Raw genomic sequence first — 21901 nt, forward strand, 5'->3', positions numbered from 1 at the left:
TAGACTCTTTCAATAAACCAGAATCAAGATTTGTCACAGTGGAGAATAGTTTGACTTCTTGTTTCTGATAATTAGCAGAAGTTTGCGGAAGCAATATGTCCACTCAATGACTCAGAACGTGACCATGACCCAAGTGGAGTCTTTTCATCCCAGCTTCTCCCTTTCTCAAATAAGAGGAGGATGGGACTCTGGCAGATGGATAACCAAGAGTACAGGAGCTGTGTGCCAGGCACCAGGTTGAGGAGTCACAACATACACAGCAAATAATTAAACGCACTTTGAAATTAGTGCTTCTAATTTTTAAAACCTTTGAATATCTTACACAACATCTTGAAATGTATCAAGTGGCAGTTCAGCTGGCTGCTATTTTATCTTTCCACGTCTGCTGCTTTGCATCATGGTGGTGATGGGTTGATGTTGATGGCTTAGTGGTCTTTTTCAGTCTTAATGATTCTGTGATAGGTATCTGTTAATTCAGCTTCTTAGGAAAAGTGGGGCTATTTTGGATTATTTGTTGGATCATCTGGGGACTCTATAGTAACATGGTAGGCAGCGTGATATGTGTTCACACGTCAGCACTGAGGAATTGTCCATCTAGTTTTGATGATCACAAAGCTACATTAAAATAAATATAGTGACTGGGGTCTGAGGCTGCCAGAGAAAAAAGAATGAGCAATTTTGAGCAGTAAAGGGCAGACTATTAAGGAAGGAAAATAAGAGTAGATTTAGGAGACAAGTATCCAATATATCAGGTGTAAGATAAGTGTTGCCTAGTATCTAGGGGCTCAGCTAATACTTTGAAACTGTGCACAGGCATCATGTGTTTGGCATGTGGAGCTGAAATTTGCACCTTAATATCACCTTTGTGTTTTAAAACCAGAAGAGATGACTACAGCCTAGCCCATGCCTTTGCTTTATCAAAGAATACATGTACGTTCAATCTGATTTTTATTCTCATTTCCAGTTTGTTGTTCTTTATCAGTCCTTGACAAAGCCTTATAGTGCATTGTCATTAGAGGTGAGTTATAAAATAATACAGCTGATTTGTCCTACGTGCGCTGACATTCCCCTTGTTACCCAAGAGCTCTTTTCTCCAGGGCTCTGGTATGAACATGACCTTCTACAGTGCTAAATATTAAAACAACTGTTTTAAGCCTCATGTTTTAGTTCTAAAAGCAAAGGAACAAAGTCACAGCGGAAGCCAGCTGGCAGACTTGCATAGCAATGTGCAAACCTTTCCCCTTTAGACATACCAGAATTTAAATTCACACTTAAATCACGAGTCAATATGAATGTGAACTATCCAAGAACTCATTTATGCACATCACAAAACCAACCCACAAATTGGTACAGTGCTTTTCACTTGGCAGTCATTCCTCCAGAGATATCCAGGACAGAAATAGCAAGGGTGCTGCAGGCCAGATATATGCTGGCAGAGCTGCCTATGACAGAAAACTTGCTCAGAACCTGCCTCATTGTGCTGGCTGCTATCACCTCTGCTTGGATTCTTGCATTTATAATGACTTAAACTGCTGACCTTAAATAAGAGTTAGAGCAGGTGTGGTTTTCTTATTACTGTTGTTTAGCCTAAGATAAAATGTTAAGTGCCATTGAAAGTGAGGAAGAAGACTGGAGAGCACAGCAGAGCTGAGCAGAATCCATGTTCAGAAACTTGTCATTTCTTGGGACTCAGCCGTGATGTTGGCGGTGTCTCCGCGAGTGCTTGTTCCTCTTCCCTGCTGTGCAAACTCATTTAGGGCTGACAGGTCTCCATGTGGGTGTGATCTCAGAATTTAACTCTCTTATCCTTCGCATTTAAAAGCTGAAGTTGATGTAGTTGCTAACCAGCCTATTTACCTCTGTTTGTTCAAGTTAATGTCTGGTGGTGATCCCAATGAATTTCAAGTGAATTATGCAATGCCAGGAATAAATGTGGTTCATTAATTAAAAATATATATATATGTGTGTGTGAAAAAATTGAAATGTAGGTTGGGATGATCTGAGATCCTCTTACATGTGGGCTGTCCCTCCTGGCTCAGGCCCACTGCTGCCTTTACCTGCTGGAGAACCAGAGCTGCTGGCAGGGATTCCTCTATCCAGCACCAACAGTAACTCATTTGCTGGCAAAAGCATCAGGCTCTGTTCTGCAGAATTGCTTTTAAGCAAGTGTAGGGTATCTTGGAAATGGAGAAGCCTGCAGCTGGCACTGATTGCTGTCCCAGCTAAATTCCTTTCCTAACCTGTGTGTGGGATCTGTTGCAGCCCTTTAATGCTTTGTTGGCAGTTTTGTATCTCTTTGCAAATCCACACTTGAAAAGTCTGACCAAAACAATTTGATATTCTTGATCTTATTTTTCACTGTGTTTTTAAAGTGTTTGTAAAAATAGAAAAAGCACTATCCATTTCAAAAAGGAAAAAAAACAAGGCCCTTCTGGAACTTTCAGTGTTAACAAAGATCCTTTGCACAAACCAAAGCCTTTTTTTACTCCTGTGTACACCAAAACTGTGGTGTGTTCAGTGCAGAACTCTTTTGGCATTGCAAAGCATAGCAGCTGGTGTGCAGCCCCTATCTCCTTGCTGCTCCCTGGAAGCAGAGTGCAAGTCACCTCGGAAAGGCCTTGCTTTCGAAGGATTGCTTTCATCTGATTTTGCAGATCTGTGCTAAGCTGTCTGCTCTAATTAGACAGGGTTTTAATGTCAGTGATAAGTGAGTTAGTGCTCATTATCTTACTTGGGAATTACTGTAGCAGCAGCCTATTCTAGCAGGAGAAGGTTATTTTTTCTGCAGTGACTTAATGAAAGATCCTTGAATCATCATACTATCACAGAATCGTTTGAGTTGGAAGGGACCCTTAAATTCCATCTGGTCCAACTCCCTGCACTGAACAGGGACACCTACAGCTGATCAGGTGCTCAGAGCCCCGTCCAGCCTGACCTGCAGTGTCTGCAGGGATGGGGCACCCACTGCCTCTCTGGGCAACCTGTGCCGGGTAAAAAAAAGTTCTTCTTTATATTCAGTCTAAATCTCTCCTCTTTTAGTTTGAAACCCTTGTCCTATCACAACACATCCTGATAGTCTGTTCCCTTCTTTCTTATAGGCCCCACCCTTTAGATACTGAAAAGACATCACTTACAAGAACAGTGGGCACAGCTGGGGACACCCCACTGAGTGCTCACCACTTGCTTTGGGCACATCAGCCCTCCAGCCTCTGCTGACTCACAGTTCCCAAGGTTGAAAAGTAGGAAAGATGGGAAATTGTAGTCTGTTCTAAGTGAGCTGCTCCTGCACCAGCAAACCCTTTGCAGTGAGTGGATTGCAGTCTTGCTCTTCAGAAATGCATGGTGTTAGCAGAAATACCTTTTGAATGATGAACGACAAATCTCGTAACGTTTGTGTTTGTCTTTGTTAGTGGGTGAACCATCAGATTAATGGCTTCTTAGCTTTATCCTCACACTTATGTAATTGTTTGTTTTCTATAAGAGAAGATGCTTCAATAGAAGTGTTTGGGATTATGTGTTAGGTATCTGGCTTCTTTTTATTAATTTTTTTTTTTTTCAGAAGCAGTAACAATGCCTTGTAGGATGTTTGCTTAGCTTTAGTGTGATAGGATGCAGATTTTGATAATAAATCTTCAAAGAATCTCCATCTCTGATTCATGTAGATGGAAATCTTACTGAAACACTATTCTGGCATGTGAGCGCAGATGAATAATTCTTGCTTTGTTTCCTTGACTATAAAGGGAAATGATTTCTCTTAACAGTAAAGCTTACTCATGCCATGGTTTGAGAAAGTATATGGAAAATGTACCGGTGACAGAACTGCAGCCTTGCTTTAAGTCCTGAGGCAAGGGGTTCACCCGAAAGTCTCTGTAATAAAGGAGCAGTGAACACAAAAAGAGAGCTGGGGAAATGGATGATGTATAAGTGAGAACCCAAATAATTCCAGAGGGTCTGCTGAAGATATCTGCCTTGGCTGCCTCTCCAAGTTGTAGGGTAAGGTGTAATTTTCTACCCTTTATTATCTCTCCAATCAGACATGAAGGTGTAATTTCAGACTCTGAAATACACCGTAGGAATTTCTTCTCATTGCCTGGTCTGGTTTCCTTTTCTGTCTCAGGACAGAATTACACAGTCCTTTTCTTCCTCTAGTTCATGACTTGGAATACACCAAAAAACATACTGCTATGTGTTTTTTTTCCTCAAGGGCCATCGATGCTGATGCAAATGACATTAAAACAACAAGCATGTCATGTACCTGCTTAGTCCTCACTGATCTTGTATGTCAGTACATGCTGAGTTGAGGGGCTTCTCCCTGAAGTGACTAAAATAGCATTGAGCAGTCGAAAGCGGAGTTCAGTGTTCAGATTGAGGTATCTGCTTATTCTGGCCTGGAGATTTCATTTTGAGAATTTGTCTCTCAAGGGCTCTGGCTGAATGAATTGTACCATACTGTTCAATAGGTACTTCCATTTCAGTGATTCATGTCTCCACCTCCCACTGGCTGCTATAGTGCTCCCAAATAGGAATTAGCCATTGTGGTGGCATTTGCTGCTCCTCTGCTTGTGTGTATAGATGTGTCCACCCTGGCTAGCCAGCTGCTGTGGGTCCGGCAGCTATTTTCGTTCTATAAGGGAAGCTTTTGCTTGGAGGTCTTTTATTTTTCACTTGTTTCCTTTAAGCCAAACCATTTCCAGTGTCAGAATCAATATACACCAGTGCAGAGTATATAAAAGAGAATTGAAATATTGCCTGAATTGAAATATTGCCTGTTAAGTACAAGAGGAGAGGCTTTTGCTTTACTCAGCAGTTCACATGTCAGCTAGGCTACATATCCAGCCCTGGATACTGCCCAGCCCAAAAGCCGTGTGATGGGTGGAGAGAGACCCAGAGGTGAGCAAGAAGGATGGTAAAAGAAAACACAAGCTACGAAGGCAGACCGAAAGAATGTGATTTGTTTAGTCTAGAGGTTAAGCAAAGAAGGCTGAGAAAATGTAAGCAAAAAAAAAAAAAAAAAGCTGCTGTTTGGAGAAAAAGAATAATCTGTTTTTCATGTCCCCTGGGGATGGGGCAAGAAATGATGAGCTTACATGAAAGCAAGAAGAGATTAGAAGTTAGATATGGGGGGAAACTTTTCAGTTGTAGGGATAATTAGTCACTGGAGTAGACTGCTTAGGGCTACAGAGGAATCACCACCTCTCTGTAGGAACGGGCTCCACAAGCATTGCCCGGAGTGTCCCCTGAGCTGGGGGTGGAGCAGCACCTTCCTGTCCCCGTTTCTTTAAGGTGATGTTTGTGCTGTCTTTCTCACCCCACTGCTTTCTGGGGCACCGTTCACCCAAACGATCTCAGGTAAAATGGAAGATGTTTATTTGATGCGTGCTTCCACCAGCTGGTAGGAAGACAAATATGATGCACGCTTGTGTAAATGAAGGGAGGTTTGCTAGGGAGCTCAGCTTTAGGGCTACCACAACTGCAACATCTGCTGCGCTGTGGTATAGCAGGAAGCAGCTCCTATTACACTTTATCAGCAAAAATTCAGCTCCTAGAATGACAGAGCAAGCTTAAAAGAAAAAACAGCTGTTGATGAGGCTCGTGACTATGCAGCGGGCCTCAGCAAAATAAAACTTGATGGGAAGGGAAAGCGAAGCATCTCTGCAGCTTTGAGAAAAATTTACACGGTTGCAGATTAGCAAAGGGACTCATTCAGCAGTTGACAAAACTGTTACTCACAGTGCTGCGCTGCATGTGAGCACAGCTGTCTCAGTGACCGTGATGCAGCGCTGTCCCCAGGGCTCCCATACATGGGCTGGTGGGACTGCAGAGCTGTGCCCCTATAGCTGAGGAACAGGGGGTGCTTCCAGGTGTACGGTTCATTTCCGTCAGAATAAAGGAAACGGTGAACGTGTTGAATTCTGTAATTGCGGAAACCAACTTTCTCTTAGACTTTTTCTTTTAGAGTTTTGGGCTAACCGTTGAGTCTGAAACAGAATGCAGCCGTCAGATCAACTAAAAATGTATGGTACTAAATGAAGTCACGTTAAAGGACCCTAGTCTCTTAGATGCCTTTTCAGGGAAGGCTTTAAATATTGTGATTGTTGTTTAAAAAGAAACTAACATGCTGGAATTCTTGTTAAAATCTCATCCTTTGTTGTCCGTGGTATCTACAAGTGACATTAGATATTGTGTCATAATATCCACCTGTTCATTTTAGATTCCTCCTTTTGTCTTTTGTTTAAAGCCGTTATTGAATGACAATCAAAATACTACCTTGATAGAAAGACTCATTTAAAAAAAAAGCAGAGGCATTAAGTGGTATGCACACGAAAATTTCTATACCTACGAAACCTCCATTGCATAACTGTGTGAATCCCCCAAACTTGGTGAGGTGTCTGTGTGGAGCTGTTAATGAGCTGAAATGTAAACAGGATGTGCCTCATTTCCCCTGATGAGCTTTTGAGAAGGATCCTGGAATTTGCCTTCAGGTGAAATGTCAGGGATTGCACTTTCCCTTGGGAGAGCCAATTCTAATTAAGCAGCACACAGTCCAAATCATCTCTTTGTCCTGCCTTTATTGAGAAGCACTTGAATACAGCTTTTGTCAATGCATTAATGCTTCGATACCCACAGGTGTATGCTACCTGTGTATACCTGAGCCCTGCCATGTTATAATGGGATGAAGGGATGAGTGTAAAAGTGATAGTGTCTACGAAATCTACCAAGTGCAGTGAGCAGTAGCTGATCCTCGTTATGCTGTTTTTGTTTTCAATTTAGTCAAGACACAAGTAATGAAAACATGTTAATTAGTGTTTTGTTGGATTTATTTAACCCAGTGTCCTTAATGGCATACTTAAAACAGAGCTATTCTAACACAACACTATAGGTTGTGGAAAGCCTACCTGAACAAAACAGACAAACCTTAGTTTGAAGAAATCCATTTAATTAAATGGGAGTTGTATCTGCTTAACCTGAATTTTATACTGCCTTTTTCCTAATCTTTTTAGGAGGTGATGTTGTACAGAGCGGTGCAGAGAAACCTCTGTAATTTTGTATGTTGGTAAATACACTTAAGATCTATAATGATGCAAAATCTAGATTTACTATGGAAAAGGATTTGTGACTTTGGAGTTCAAGAACATCTAACATGCAGCTTTTAAATAAAATAGAAAAGTGAAGCAGGATCAACTGTGAATATACGTCAAGGTTTGAATTTTTGTCTCCTTTTAACTTGAATCTGTTTCGGTTGAGGTGAGCTTTTGTTACAAAAGGACTGGTTCAGCACCCATAGCTGGATGTTTATTGCCTAATGGCCCTGACCCACTCAGAGCACATCCCATATATAAGGCTATAAGAATGGTGACTGTGCTTACACATCACCACCTTCCTTTTCAAATAGCACTGTTGGCATTGGGCAAATTGCATGGAATAGATATCCATGTGAAATGTATTGATTCATGGGTTACCTTTTGTCCAGCTTTGGTAATGTATTAAAAGATCATTTGAGAGCAAACTAAGCTATATTTCTGAAAATGGGATTTATCTGGAACTTCAAATATTACTATTAAAAATTTGCTACTAGAAAATAATATGTTCAGTTAAAATGTGAAAAGAAGGAGCCTACTTTCGGTACTAACTGTCCAATAAAACATTTTCTTGATGTTAAGAAATTTCTTTTGAGAAATCCTCCTGCAATCACAGCTGGTGAGGTTGTTGAGTGATGCCCTATTTGTGTCTTTGGCAATGAGGAAATGGTCATTAATGTATAAAGCCGTGGGTCACTACCTTGAAATGTAAAATGTCAGCCCAGGCCTGCAACATTCCAGCCGTTCTGTGTTGTGGTTGTTATTGTATTTGGCAATCCAGACAGTTTTGTTGCACAGGTTTTGTGGGAATTGATGCAAAAAGTGCAGGAGCTCTATTCCCCAAGGATTGTTGTGCAAGTTGCATGCTGTCTTTAAAGTGTTCCCAAAACCTGCATTCCACTTGCAGCTGAGGCAGAGCAAGATGCCAGTTTGCTGAGCATGCCACTGGTTAAGATGACTTCTTGCCATGTGTGCGCTCCAGGCTGTTTTCTGTTAATTTTCTGTTGTCAGACATATAGTAATGCCAGTGAAGAACTGAATAGCCACTTGGAGTAATGTTAGCTAATGTGATGCTGGCATAGCTGGGCATCACAACTGTTCTGCTGGCAAAGAACATTTCTCTTGCTTCACTTTATTTCCTATTAAGTCTCATTCATTTTTGAGAAATAAACTGAGATATCACTGTAAGTAAGAATGAAGCCTGTTTACAGGAGAGACGGTGAGGATCTCAGCCTGGCGCGTGTCACTTACCCGACTGAAGAGCTTCCTGTGCTTTGTGTAACATTTGTTCTCCAATACGTTTTCTTTTTAAACATGCCTACACATAGCAAACACTTCCTAGCCTATTTTCTTCCATACCCAAAATACGATTTCTGTGCTTTACTGTTATTCACCATTCTGATACCCTTTGGCGAGAGCACTTAAGGCTGGTTTTCAGTTCCGTGACTCATGCTTCTGATGCATGGATGTTGTTAAGCACAGCCCTGAGAAGGAGTTAATTAAGCTTCATGGTGGAATACTTCATTGATTCTTCAGACTATTCACTCTGCAAAACTGCGAACATTTGTACACATGATGTAGTACTATGAGGATGTTTGGTAAACATTTTGAACAGATATCTTTTAACTTGGAAGATTTATAAGCTGTTCATAGGCCTAAAAGTTACATTAGGGATAAAGCTAAAACATGGGATGGCTGATGAGATTTAAGAACTTCACTGTTTCTTTGGCTCTATTCCATATTAATGGACTATGACAGTTAAAATAAACATAGAGGAGTTAAGTTATTACCACTTGGCTAAAAACAGGGCTTGCTCAGGCTTAAGGTAGTGTTGATTGCAAGAGGAAAACACATGTGCATTGTCACCTTTGTTTCTGAGAGACAGGATTTAGCTGAGTTCAGATGAATTGAAGAGGCTTGGTTTTGTTAGAGAGGAAAGAACGTGACAGACGTCCACCTGTCCTGTGTTAGAAACAAAGCTTCACGCGAGAGTGTGTGGGTAAATGGAAGGCTGTGGGCTGAGACTATCTGTGGTGTGAGGTCTAATGGAGAGGTTCAGTGCAAAATGATATAAAAATACACTTCTCCCACATCTCTTGAATGCTGGCACTTGAATTCCTATATTTCTTTCTATTCCTTCCTTGTGCCACATCTCCAGCAGCGCACAAAACAACAGTGCAGCAAAAGCATCTCAGATTGTTTAGGTGGTACAGAAACAACAGCAAAACTCCTTAAATAACCCTGTAGATAATCTCTCATTGGAGATTGTATTCACTGCTACAATTAAATTGTTGGTCTAACAAGCTAAGAGGTAAATTCTGGCACCGTACTAAACCACAACAATTATTAATGTAATTAAGCTTAGTTATCTGTGTAGATTAGCAGAATGGTGCATTTAGTACAGCATAAGCGTGCAGCTTAATCTGTGTTGTGCAATGGTGTGTAACATAGGAAAAATCCTTCATTTTTTTCCCTTGAGCAAAACAGCAGTAAGAAGAGAAGATGCCTTAAAGGTTTGCTTTGCAGTGTTTGAACAGAAATCGTTGATTGATAACAGAAGAAATTTAATATTCTTACTCTCTGACCAACTTTGTAGTAAAGCCAAGCTCTTAGAAACAGTTAATTATAGTTTCAGTAAAAATATTTAGATGACAGCTGTAAGCCTTCATCATTCCTACACGTTACAGAAGTCTTTTGTCGTTTCGGTGTGTGTAAAGGAAGAAGTCGAGAAGAACAAGTAAGAACAGATCTGACATCCTTCAAGTTATTACCAGCACAAGCACTGGAAAGCCAAGGCAAGCCACTGCTCCTGACCCTCAAAGTTTGACAGAACACTGTGTGAATTATTGATGAATGGATTTTGTGCCTCAGCATTGCTCTATCTAGCTGCATATGCTACCTAGCATCAAGGGGTCTGTGTGCAGCAGTGGTAGTTGAGGCACACTGAAGAGAAGAAAAAAATCCTCTTTTGCCTGCCTTCTACCTCCCGCTATCAATCAAGGTTTGAAGTCTGTTTAGACTTTGCTACTCTGATTGTCGGTTTTGTGTGAGAGCATGTAGGCTTTTTCTTCACTCTCCGAAGGTGATGGAATTTCCCATTCTTGGTATTCAAGTCCTCAGTAACCTGTTGCCATCTTGTGTGGCCAGAACATCGCAGCCATGCCTATTGAATCAGCCAGCTGAACTGAACCAGATGTTCTCAGCATCCTGGGGGTGTTTTTATTGACCCTGGAGTCAGGCTTCGCCCATCCCTTTCGCAGGTAGCTCCTCAGCTGGTGCGTGCTGGTGCTCACTGTGCTGCCGGTAGGGTTGGCTCCAGCCAGCATCAGCTGGCGAGGATTGCCTTCCTCCAGGCTGTCACGCTGCCTTTTACAACTGATTTTTGGCAGGGTGAGGGACTGAGCTGTGTTCTGCAGCCGCTGAAGATGCTGACATGGCTAATTCCCATCCTTTTGTGGCTGTGCAAGCACGCTGCCAAATGGCTGCAGTTCTGAAGAGCTGCACTGTATGCAGAGGAAATGACTCTCTTCAAGCCTATGGGTTGCTGGAGATTTTAAAGAGAATCCTGTTCCAGGGATTGTAGGCTTTTATTGAGCAGTGTTTGAAGACAGGTTCTGGTTTGGACTTTGGATTTATTGTTTTTATTTTCCTGGGAAGTGTTAGTAACAGATGTTCCTTTAGGAAAATAGACCTGTCCCTTGATGGCATTTTTTCTTGAATTCATGTGTTTGTAATCAAGATATTTTCTGTCCCACCAAAATTACTGTTTTGGCAGTGCTCTTGTATTGTGTACTCTAGTAACGGTGAAGCAATCACAAACTGTAAATGGTTTTTAAGCAAGCTGAAAAGCAGGACAATGCCATCCACATGTGCTTTGTAATGAAAAATCCTGCAGGAGGAATTGGGGGACTTCCTGTGGAAGTGACAGTGCATTCTCAACATGTCGCTTCACGTCAAGTATTCAGTACTCAGACTGAGAGGTGATGTTTATGTGCACTCGAACACTGATTTATTCATAATACGTTGAGTCATTTGCCCTTGCCTTCATATAGAGTGTAGTTTTCTGGTATTTTTATACAAAACTGTAAAAAGTAATTTTAAAAAATCTAGGAAAGTGTATTTTTAACCATTCACTCTGAACTGTGTTCCTTTGTTTTCTTCCTCAAAATTATTTTGCATAAATATTTTGACGTGGAAAGGTCTTGACAAGGTTGTTTACTTTGACAACAATTTCAAGTGTTATATAATAGATTTGTTTATGGCAGTGAATTAGAAATGTGTAGTTGTGAATATTCACAGTGGAGATGATGTTCGTTCTCTGGAGACGTCCTGAACATCTCATGTAGCTGAGTCCCACTAGAGTAGCTGGGAGTTGGAGTATTCAGTACTGCAGTGCACTGTTTGCAAGAGTTATTTATGGAGTTGTTCAGGAGTCATATTTAATCATGCCTTTCAAGGAGTCAATCAACCTATTTGAGAAGGAAAATAAATATCGATTCAGGTTTTGCTAAGGTAAATCAACTTTTGACTGGCTAACCTCCTGGGTAAAATAGATCAGAAAATGTCGATGTGTTAATGCATGGAGAATAAATGCTTGTGAGGAAATATCCAAGTGTGCAAGTCTGCTTTCTGTGGTAGGGTGAAAAGAAAACAAGCAGTAGATGAGGTCTTTCATAACTGGCTGTAGCTGATCATGAGCCAAGCTCTCAGTTGACCATTATCTAATTACCTGCCAGGAAAAGAGCTGTAACTCATTTCTCTTAAGGAGTTTGGTAAAACTTTCCCCCCAGCTGGCCTGATGGGAGGATACTCCACTATTTTTGGTGTGTTTTTTGAGACTCTTTTTGTGTTTGATGCCCCTATGTGTGCGTGATTCATGCCTGAGGCTGCTGTGTGATGCCTTCAGCAAGGGGAGCATGAGGAAGGAAGGAAGAGAGGAGGGAGCAGGAATGTGAATGTAACAGCAAACCACAAAAACATCTCTTTGATCTCTGGGGTAAGCAAAGAGCACTTACAGTGAAAGACTGGCAGTGGGGGAAGCTGTCTTGGTGAAGTATTTGTAAGATAAACTGCAGGCCCCTCAAAAAGTGGCCTCAGTAGTCATGGTTACATAGTACCATGATCACATTACAGAAGTATTGAAAAAACGTGTAACAACTGATTGCACTTTGTTCTGTGAACTACCCTTATGCACAATATTTCACTTTCCTACTGCTTCATTAGTTACCCAATGATTGCATTTAGAGAAATTCCAATGGAAGTGTTGCACAACTGGGACTGATTGGGTGTATTTGTGGTCTTGGATAACTTACCTCACAGTGTATCATAACTTGTTTTTTCCAAAGATAGATTTTTTTGTTTGGTCATTTATAGCAATTTTTCAGAAGAGGTCCCTCTCTCATATCTTTAGAATCTTTGTGGTTACAGCATGTGAGCTCTGTCGTGTATAACAGCACATATGGTGTGTTGAGACTGCTGCAATGTCAGGGCCGTGCCACCATGTATGATGTAGAAAAGGAGGAGTGAGGGATGAGCATATTGTTTGTTGCCAAGGAAAGTAAGTCTGAGCTCCTTCCTGAAAGCTGTAGCTCCTGACATGTAGGTACCTCCTGAGAGCTCAAAACTATGGGATGCAGAAGTGAGCCTTACGGCGAAGCATCAAAAAAATAAAACAGGAAGGCTTCATCTGAACATATTTTTCCTTCATGCTTTCCTCCCTTTTTCTCACCTCTCGTTTCTCCCCTTCTGAGAGTTCTCTCTGGCAGCCACGTGAGGAGTGTAATGTTTATTTTGATCACTGGGCTTTGGGCTGAGGCTGTGATCTGTTGCATGCATGCAATGGCAAGGAGCCAGCAAGGAGGCTGCCTTTTCCCCCTACTGCTCTACCCCGTCCTTGGCAGGCCAGGAAGGTAGAAGGAACGCAGCCTTCAGGCATGAGCCCCTCCTGTGTGAGAGAAAGAGAGGGAAACAGCAGTCTTTTGGGTGATTTCTGCAAAGATGGGGAATCAGGAGGAGGCTGGGAGCAGTGGGGCAGGCTCCATCTCGAAGATTACCCTTTCAGCTAGCTTCTTTTGATTCACTCAAAAACGGAGACTTAAATAATGGTATAAACAGAGTCCATGTGAAAGTTTTCATTCTTCTGTTGTCTATATATTGCTGTGATGGAATAAAGGAATTTACCTGTTGCAGGAATGAAAAGCCCTGTATCCTTCATGGCTCTATGCAACATGTTGCTCTGTGGCATTTCAGTATGATGATGTGGGTTGTTGCCATTACAATGTTTTTGTTCATTGTCCCTTTTTATATGTCTCTCTCTCATCCTGGAAAATGAAGTGGCTTAAGCATCAATGGGAGTTTGTGCAGATGGTCCTTCATGTCTCTCAGTTGGACCTGCCTGGCCCTTTTTCTTAAGCCACAGGATGGTGATGATAATTAGTCTTCTCACTTCTTAAAAGACTGTAGAATTGATGGATGGATGTTTTAATTTTTTTTATATGGAAAGCAATTCATATTACTACTGTAAAAGTTCTTTGATTTTGGGTGCTGCAGCCACAAAGTGCATAAGGATAAGTTGTTCTAGTGCAATGACCTGACTGAAAGGATGTTAGGACTCTTCTCATCATGAGTGCAAAGACTTGCATCTTGCCCAGCTGTTGCTTTGTTCTGCCATTTTGCTCCAGAGTCAAAATTCTGACACTCAGTAACAAGAAAATTACAATAAAAAAAAGAAATGAACCCAAACCCACCCTAACTGTTCTGGGAAAACCACGGCATCTACCATTTCCTTCTTTTAAGCTTCTTTGTAGCTAGGAATTGTGGCCCTGGTGCCAAGTCCTGTCTTTACAACCAAAGATCAACTTGTTGCTTAGACTTTTTTTTTTGGTATTAAAGTAGTTTGGCATAAATGTGATTTGCTAGCAAGCTTTCTGACTTAAAATGGAAACTTTTTTTGTTTCTGCTGCTACCCATTCCTGATGGTGCAAATGTACATATGAGGAAATAATATACACACAAAAAAAGTGGGGGGAATGGGGCAGGGGGACTGTTAAGGAAATCTATTAGATGCCATTCAGATATAGCTGCTAGTTTTTTATGACTTTTTTTTTTAAACTGCTTATTAAAGAAACAGCTAGCACACTGAGGAGAAGAATTAGGGCTATTTCAAGCATATTATTTCACTCTTACTTGCCAGTGGGAGACTCGGGGAGGGGGCTGGGGGGTTTACAGTGGCTAGACAGCCCATTAAATTGGTATTAAACAGTTTTCCATATGAAGGAAGTCCCCTTCTGCCAAATATCCAGGAGCAGGGGGATTGATTTCAATGCAAGTACTGCTGGGATGGGGCTAGATAAACTCTGAAAAATTAAGAGGTCGCTGAGGTCAGGGTGCAGGCTTCAGAGCCCGTCTGGCTGGCTTCCTTATGGACTCTTGGAGAGCTGGCACACCAAAGCAGCATGACGTCCTGCAAAAACATTTGATCCTCCTGACCAGGTTTTTCCATGGTTTTAACTTTCTTAACGGGGGAGAAAAAAAAAAAATGGACCAAAGCTGTTTTATATCATTTTTCACCATGCTGAGCCTCAGAAAGATTCCTGTGTTGTCCTAAATAATAGAGAGGGCGAAGGGAGAAAAAGCAGGTTGCCAAACTGCTTATATAGATTTGCAAACTTTCCTCTGGCTCCTAAAATAGCAGCACAATACAACAGAGAGCTCCTCTGGAACTGTTATAGAATGTGCTGCTATTGATTTTTCAGCTGGTTAATCAAATGGAAAAGATAAATAATATAAACCCTGCAAATGCAGAGAGATACAGATGAATACTAAGGGATTGCTTTAAAACCCCAAAACAAAGCACAGTTAAAGGACTGATGAAATCCCCAAAGCAAAAAATAACTCAAAAGGTACTGTGTTGGGGATGGGGGGTCAAGAGAGAGCTGCTGGGTTGCAGAGGCATGTGGCACGTGGTAGGGGCATGGGCATACCTTTGTGTTGTTTGGCTACGTGTGTGTGGGGCCACGAGCAGCACGTGCAGGTTCAGGGTTGCTGCGGCTGCATGTTGACCCTTGCAGAGGCCCTGGACAGCAGCACATCTCGTGGGACCTCTGTGCACACTGTTTGCAAACCAGCACAGTGAAGGGTAGCGGTGTGCTGGCTGCACTGTGTGAGGTGGGGCTGCAGCCTTGGCTGGATGGATATGTTTCACTTTCCTGGAAGCTGGAGCCAGAAAGAATTACAGATTTGGCTTGTAAACTGTTATTATTAAGAACATCTCTTCTGCCTGGCTTGGCTTTCGTTCACTGAAAAGTAATCTTTCAAATTGAAAATAGTGATCTCAGTTTATTAAAAACAGGCAAACAGAAAATCTTTGCTGTACAGTCATAAACTTCCCTTTTATCTGCTGGAGCTTTGTGTGGTTATGCTTTAATACAGACTATAGATTCTGGAAATGAGTTAATGGTGCTCCTCTACTGAGGCTGACCGTGAGAAAGTTCATTAATGATCCTGAGCAGAGCTCAGTGCTAACGGAGGCAGTGGTCTGTCGGTGCAGAGCTAGGATGTAGCTCTGCTCATTTCCTTGGGAATTTGTGTGGTGGACCTCTTCTAGCAGATGGTGTTGTAGCAGTGGAGCTTTACTCTAAGATAATTTGGAGCTGTGAAGTAGTCAGTGAGGCAGCTCAGGGGTCTGCATTGTCCATAAGTAGTCATGATGGTTTGCTAAATCTGCTGATTTTTGTGTAAAAGAGAATTGCTTTCTGCTTTAAATCTGGAAACCATTTTCTTGTAAATATAATTGCTGTTTCTGTCAAGCAGTGGTGCTGCCCTCTTGCCAACCTCCATATAACCTTTTTTTGGAAGCCCTTAGGAGCCAGATGCTACAGTCCCATAGCTATAATGTGTCCATAGAGCAGTTCCATTCCCATATTGCATGACAAATCATTTGTCACAAGAACATATATGTGCAAGTGGCACAGGACTGGCTCTGTGGGTTCATAGCTTTCATGCAATCAAAATGCACTTTGAAGGTGATAGGTTCACATCCAGAAGTGTATGTGTTTTTAAGACTGGAAGAAAAATTGAACTTTGGGGGTGTTCTTTATTGCATTTGAATAAAGAGGAAGGTGCCACGTTACATTTCCATCTGACCATCTCAGATGGTCGCATCTCAGAACAAAGGAAGAGACCTCCATTGTCACAGGAGACCAATGAGAGTAGCAGGTAGAGGGAGAGCAGGAAAAAATGGCATGGCAACATGCAACCTGAAAAGATTTAGTGTGTTGTATTAAGGGCTGAAAATAATTCAGGGAGATGAGAGCCTCTGCAGCATGGGGATATGTGGGGGGAAAAATAGAGCTTAGGAAGGGAGCAGTGGAGACCACAGAAATGGCTGTAGTCCATTTTTATTTTAACTGCTCACAGGAAGGTGATGAGTCACCTCTTCCAGAGCTCTTTGATTTATTAGCGAGGTGAGTTTCCTGCTACGGAAATTAGAGCCAGAAGAACTGCCAAAAAGGGAGGAAGAGTGTGCACAGACATCTCTGTAAGCTCTGCTAGAGGAGGAGGCAATCCCTTTGGCTGGGGAGAGGAACATAGCAGAGACACAGAAGTCAGAGCAGAGTTATGTTTGCCCTCAGAAAGGTGAAAAATATAAAAATGTTGTCAATTTCAGATGCAAAAATGAACTTGAGTGAATGAAAAGGTCTGACTTTTATTTTTATGGATTGGTGAGTGCAGAAAATTTCAGTCTTGAAGCTATAACGCTCCGGTAGGTCACTGGGAGGTCATCTGTCCAATAAGTCACAGAACTATGTTAATTTGTTCCACATTGGGCTTGAAGTCTACAATGAGGTGAAAGAGAACTTTATGGAAAGTTCTTTTCTGAAGTAAAACTCAGATTTTCTGGTCCTGTCGTTTGCCTGATCCTTCCAGACCTGACCAGCAGCCCTGACAGAGAGCTTGGGAATCTTCTGGTAGTAAGATGTGGAAATGCATAATGTTATTATTTTGGAACGTGCTGCCCGGGGAAGTGCTGCAGTCACTGTCCCTGGAGGTGCTGAACAAACATGTAGATGTGCTACTTAAGGACATGGTCTAGTGGTGGGTGGATGTTTGGACTAGATGGTCCTAGAGATCTTTTCCATGGCACTGGGCACTAGCAAGGAACAGGATAAAGCTCTGTTTAAAACACTGGAGTAATTATGTGGCTGTAAATGACTTTGAAAATGGAGTCCATGTTCACTCACCTTGTCAAGCATCTTTTCCAGCTGTAGAAATTCCCAACACCTGAAGCTGGTGTTCACAGAAAACCGACAGCTGGTTAAATGTTTGTTTAGGCTTGACTGGGGTTAAAACTGGTGCTGTGTGTTCCCATATTGTGGTTTCCACTCGGGGAGTTGCAGATCAGACCATGTTACTGGCCAGGCACTATTCATACTCATTAGTTTAGCTGAAGTGTTGATCGTTATCATATTAATATTTATTATGTGGATTTGTTTTATGTTTTTTTCAATTTCTTTTACCTCATTAATAATTCCTGAATTTCTTGCTAGCCTTAGTTTGGAACCAAGTTAATTATTTCAACTTCCAACGATGATTATTCAGCACTGAGTAAACAACTTTGGCAATACATTTGCTCACATTCCTCTGTTATAACACTCTGCCCCTATTTTATCGTTTGTGGAATTGCTTTCTAATCCTTTTCATGGGTATTTTTTAAATAGCTTTTCTTATATAATAGATAATAGATAATAACATTTGTTGTTAAAATGAAAGTAAAAACCAATTAAATCTGCCTTATTGTACTTACAAAAGATTGATGTGTGTAAAGTCTAACGGCTTATTTGGGGATTTTAATCTAAGGGTGCCCTGCAATAACATTCTGTTGTGTTCTGGGAACCAGCCGTAATAGAGAAGCCACTGCCTGAAGAGATGCTGAGCTAAATTAAAGTATTGTGTGCCGGTATTCTAGCATCTGCTTCATACATTAATCTCCAGAAAATGCTTGAAAATGCCTTAAAGTAGCAGCCATTTCTTTGTTTAAGTTTGAAAGCTTTTTGTATCTGTTCTCATTAATACTGCCGTGCTGACGATTCACAGTTCAGTAAATGAAATGAACAGAAACTTCTGCAAACCAAGAACAGACTGCAGTTTTCCCAGTTCCGTCTCCATTTTATTTTTGCTGTTTGCAAAGGTTTAAATTCAAGCTCTAGGGACCTCGGTTTTACTATGCTTGTTTCAACATGTGCTCCCTGCTAGGAGGAATCAAACTAGTCTAAATGAATACTGCAACGATTGAAATACTATAATGTCTGAATGATTGAGGATTTCTTGACCTACCTTAGTCTTTCTCATGAATTATATTTGCATCTACGGGACTGTAAGTGTATACTTGCTCTGAAAGGTGCATTCTGAAAACACTTCATCTTCATTGTATAGTCTCATTTTTCTCCTCCTCTTATAAAATTTCCACTCACCCAGCCCAGGATTGGAAACAATGCCATGTGATTTACAATTGTGTATGACATAAAGAGTTGAAGCTGTAAGAGCAGCAAGTAGTAAACAAACAGACTGTAGGCAGTAATACATTTGAATACAGTATTCTTATGCATGAATAATCCATGAGTTTATTAAAAAAGCAGTCTGTTTATAGATAATGTAGGAATGGAAGAAGCCTTTTATTCATGAAATAAGTTACCATCTCCAGCTTCAAAAATAATTGTGTGAAATGAAGTAAAATAAATAATAAGAAGAAATAGCTGTGACGTACAGACTTGCCAAACTTAGCAGTGCTATTTCAGAAAATGAAATGTACATTCATTAGGAGCAGGGCTGCAAGTAGTGTGCATCTCTGTGGAGGGTGCTGCCCAAGCTGCTGCTCTGTGCCACATACCCACGTTGCAGGTGAACAAACACCCCTGAGCACCCTCCTGCACCTGCAGCAGGGATGGTTGGGAAGGTAATTGCTTCCAGCTGCTTGTTCCATCTTCTGCTGGAGCATTATTCCCCTTTTAGAGCTGGGAAAATGCTATTTAAATTGGTGTAGGAGGTTGCATACATCTCACTGTCTCTGCCCCAGTGAGTAAGTTTTGTTGCACCAAGTAAATCCTCTGTAAGAGAAAAGGGAGGGATGTGTGCATCCTAATGCATGGAGATCCTCTTGGAGTCTCCAGGCAATCAGGGCAGAGAAGGCCTTCTGCTATACAGGACAGACCAGCACCCATTTGCAAATCTGACCTGAAAGAATACCTATCCAGAAGTTACGGTTATGACATTTTGGAGTGTTTCACTGTTTTCTTCAGCTGAAGACATTTATTGAATTCAAACCAAATTATATCCATAGGTTTTGGCTGATCTGAAAATGATCTTTATAGCTGGGAAGCTCATTTCCTTTTCCAAACCAAAAAATGTCCATCAACTCCTTTCCCATCTGAGCTCTTTTCTGCTTCTGATTCAAGTAACTTTTATGGTTAGTAACACCCCCCCTATATGACTCTCACCTCAGTTCTCACGTACTTAAAAACTATACTTAAAAAAAGGGGCTCTGTCAGGATAAATTAATATCTTACAGTGCTTTCAGTGAGAAAAATCCTTCATTGGTGTTAGGTAGAAATAGTAAAAGCTAGTTTTAAATTGCTTACAAAGGCAACAATTTGAAATGACAAATCAGAAAATAATTGTGAAGAGAAAATAACAAAGGGATTAGGAGAGTGTGGTAGTGCTTCAGCCTGATGCTCCTAAGATGTATTTAATTAGGAGCCAATAAAGTAGGGTTTAAATATACATAAAGCAAACACAGTAGAAACTTGTGAATTTGCACTCTAATAATTTGCAGATTTTATAATTCATGGAGGGGGAAAAAAGCTTCCTTCTGCTTTGCAGCGGTGGTTTAAACCAGAGGCAATAGTGAATTGGCCTACCATTAACACTGAGTTTCTCTGGCACGTGTACCAGATGACAGTGGCTAGTGTGTACAACTATTATAAGGGATTAACCACTGAATCACATTGATAAAAATGAAGTCCAACTGACAGTGCTTTGTTTGTATTCTGCTCTTTCAGGTAGCACCCAGTGTAACTCTAAGTTTTTCACAGATTTAGAGGCAAAGGAACTGAGGATAAACTTTCAGGTTAATGTGATCTTTTCTAAGTGGAACCCCTATAGATCAGTTCCTGTCCCATTGTTAGTGGTTGTTGCGCATATCCAAAAATAAGTCTGATTTCCTGGCCTGCTCTGACTTGAGCTGTATATCTAGATCATGTTCAGTAATGCAGTTTTATCCTCTCTTTCTTTGGGCTTATTTACATAGAAGATGAATCAAATTTGGTACTACTATGTGACGCTAAAATTAATATTTGACTATTGTTTTTCAGGCACTTCCAACCTGTTCTCATGCTATGATCAATATTTTCTGCTATTTTCCGTCTATCCAGCTATATGTGAAAATCTGGAGCAAGGGTTATTGAGCCAAATTTCATCATCTGGCAGGTAATTACAGCCCTCGTAATCTTCATCTGGGAGTCACCCATGTGGGGACATGGGCAGAGTAGGACCCATCCGTATTTGTTCTACTTCTCTGGTGTATTTGTTTAACATACTTATCAGCAGCTTTCATTTTGAAGCTAGAAGGCCCGTAGCAAGGTGGAGAAGCTGGCATTTGCATTGAGATTCCAATTAAGTTGAAATTAGCATGAACCTCTGTTCAGTAACTGATGTTTAATGTATGGCAGATGAAATGGTACTTTGATAAACGGACTCCAAGGATTGTTATGACATTTCTCGTCTGCATCCTACAACGTGATTAGACTGCCATAGTGCTGCGTGATTAATAGAGTTAGTTCTATCTGCACTGAACCTTTCTGGCACAGGAATCTCTTAGAAACAGTGTACCTTAGAAATGCTTGCATTGCATCCTATTGTCAAAATCCAACCAACCAAGAAGGAGGTTCATCAGCCATGCCATATGTTGCAGGGGTTGGCTGACTCCAGACCCTTCATTTAAAAAAAAAAAAAAGGTTTTTCAGTATCATTTTTTGAGGAAGTGTGGGTTGCTACATTTCCATTACATCCACAGCACTGAGAATCTCGCAAGAAATCAATACACCCCGGTGATTTAAATGCTTCTCTTTTAGATGGTCTGTGTTTCTAAAACATATCTCATGTCAGACATTTGCCAAGGCCCATTTAAGCAGAAATTGGCTTGCTTGTGTAGTGGGAACATTTTCCCCCAGAACAAAAGGGATCGGTTCATCTTGTCAAGAAGTTTTGTTGTTACTTGGGTTGCAAATGGTGCTGTTTCTCTTCACCACCTTGCTTTTCTCATTCTTCCCATCACTTGCAGGGAAGTACGCTCAGGGAGCAGCGAGCTGTTGACAATGCAGAGAGGCCCTGAGAAAGGCCTTAACAGTACAAACCAAGCATTAGGAAGGGACCATAATTTTCCCTGGCTGAGAGAAGATTCATTCTATTTAACTGCCAATCCATGTGGTAAATACCATTGCTTCCATTTTCAACGCTCTTTCACAGCTCAGCACAGGTGGAGCTTCCCCATCCCATGATGCTTGAGCCATGGGCATTCAGCCTTCCCCTACTGCTGGGGGGCAGGTGCTACAGCTCAGAGCACTGTTCTGTGAGGGCAGGCCACGTGGGCAGCAATTTTCCAGTCTTGGAGCCACCTTTGGGCTTTAATATTAAAGCATGGCTGACAAGGTGATTTATCTTTCATGCATTTTTTTACTTGTGTAGTTGTTCAGCCAATTTTTTCTTTATTGCAAGTTATAATTTAATTGGTGTATCTCTGCAAAAAAAAAGTTTTGATTTTTCTCATA

At 41.2% G+C, this 21901-nt stretch overlaps 1 long non-coding RNA gene across 8 annotated transcripts in view; it reads left to right on the forward strand.

Moving 5' to 3' along the window:
- Window positions 1-3823: 3823 nt before the first annotated feature.
- The window catches only part of LOC101749170, a 57842-nt gene continuing 39764 nt past the window's right edge, over window positions 3824-21901 (forward strand). For 5 of the 8 annotated variants that reach the window (XR_006931073.1, XR_006931072.1, XR_001468232.4 and 2 more), the window contains exons 1-3: window positions 3824-3993; window positions 20447-20561; window positions 21415-21560. This is a non-coding gene — a long non-coding RNA (uncharacterized LOC101749170). The remainder of the gene's footprint in view (window positions 3994-20446; window positions 20562-21414; window positions 21561-21901) is intronic. The other 3 variants (XR_005862834.2, XR_005862833.2, XR_005862829.2) reach the window with 1 other exon arrangement.

The sequence above is a fragment of the Gallus gallus genome, chromosome 10 (genome assembly GCF_016699485.2).
Source record: "Gallus gallus isolate bGalGal1 chromosome 10, bGalGal1.mat.broiler.GRCg7b, whole genome shotgun sequence".
In the NCBI taxonomy this organism is placed as follows: Eukaryota; Metazoa; Chordata; class Aves; order Galliformes; family Phasianidae; genus Gallus; species Gallus gallus.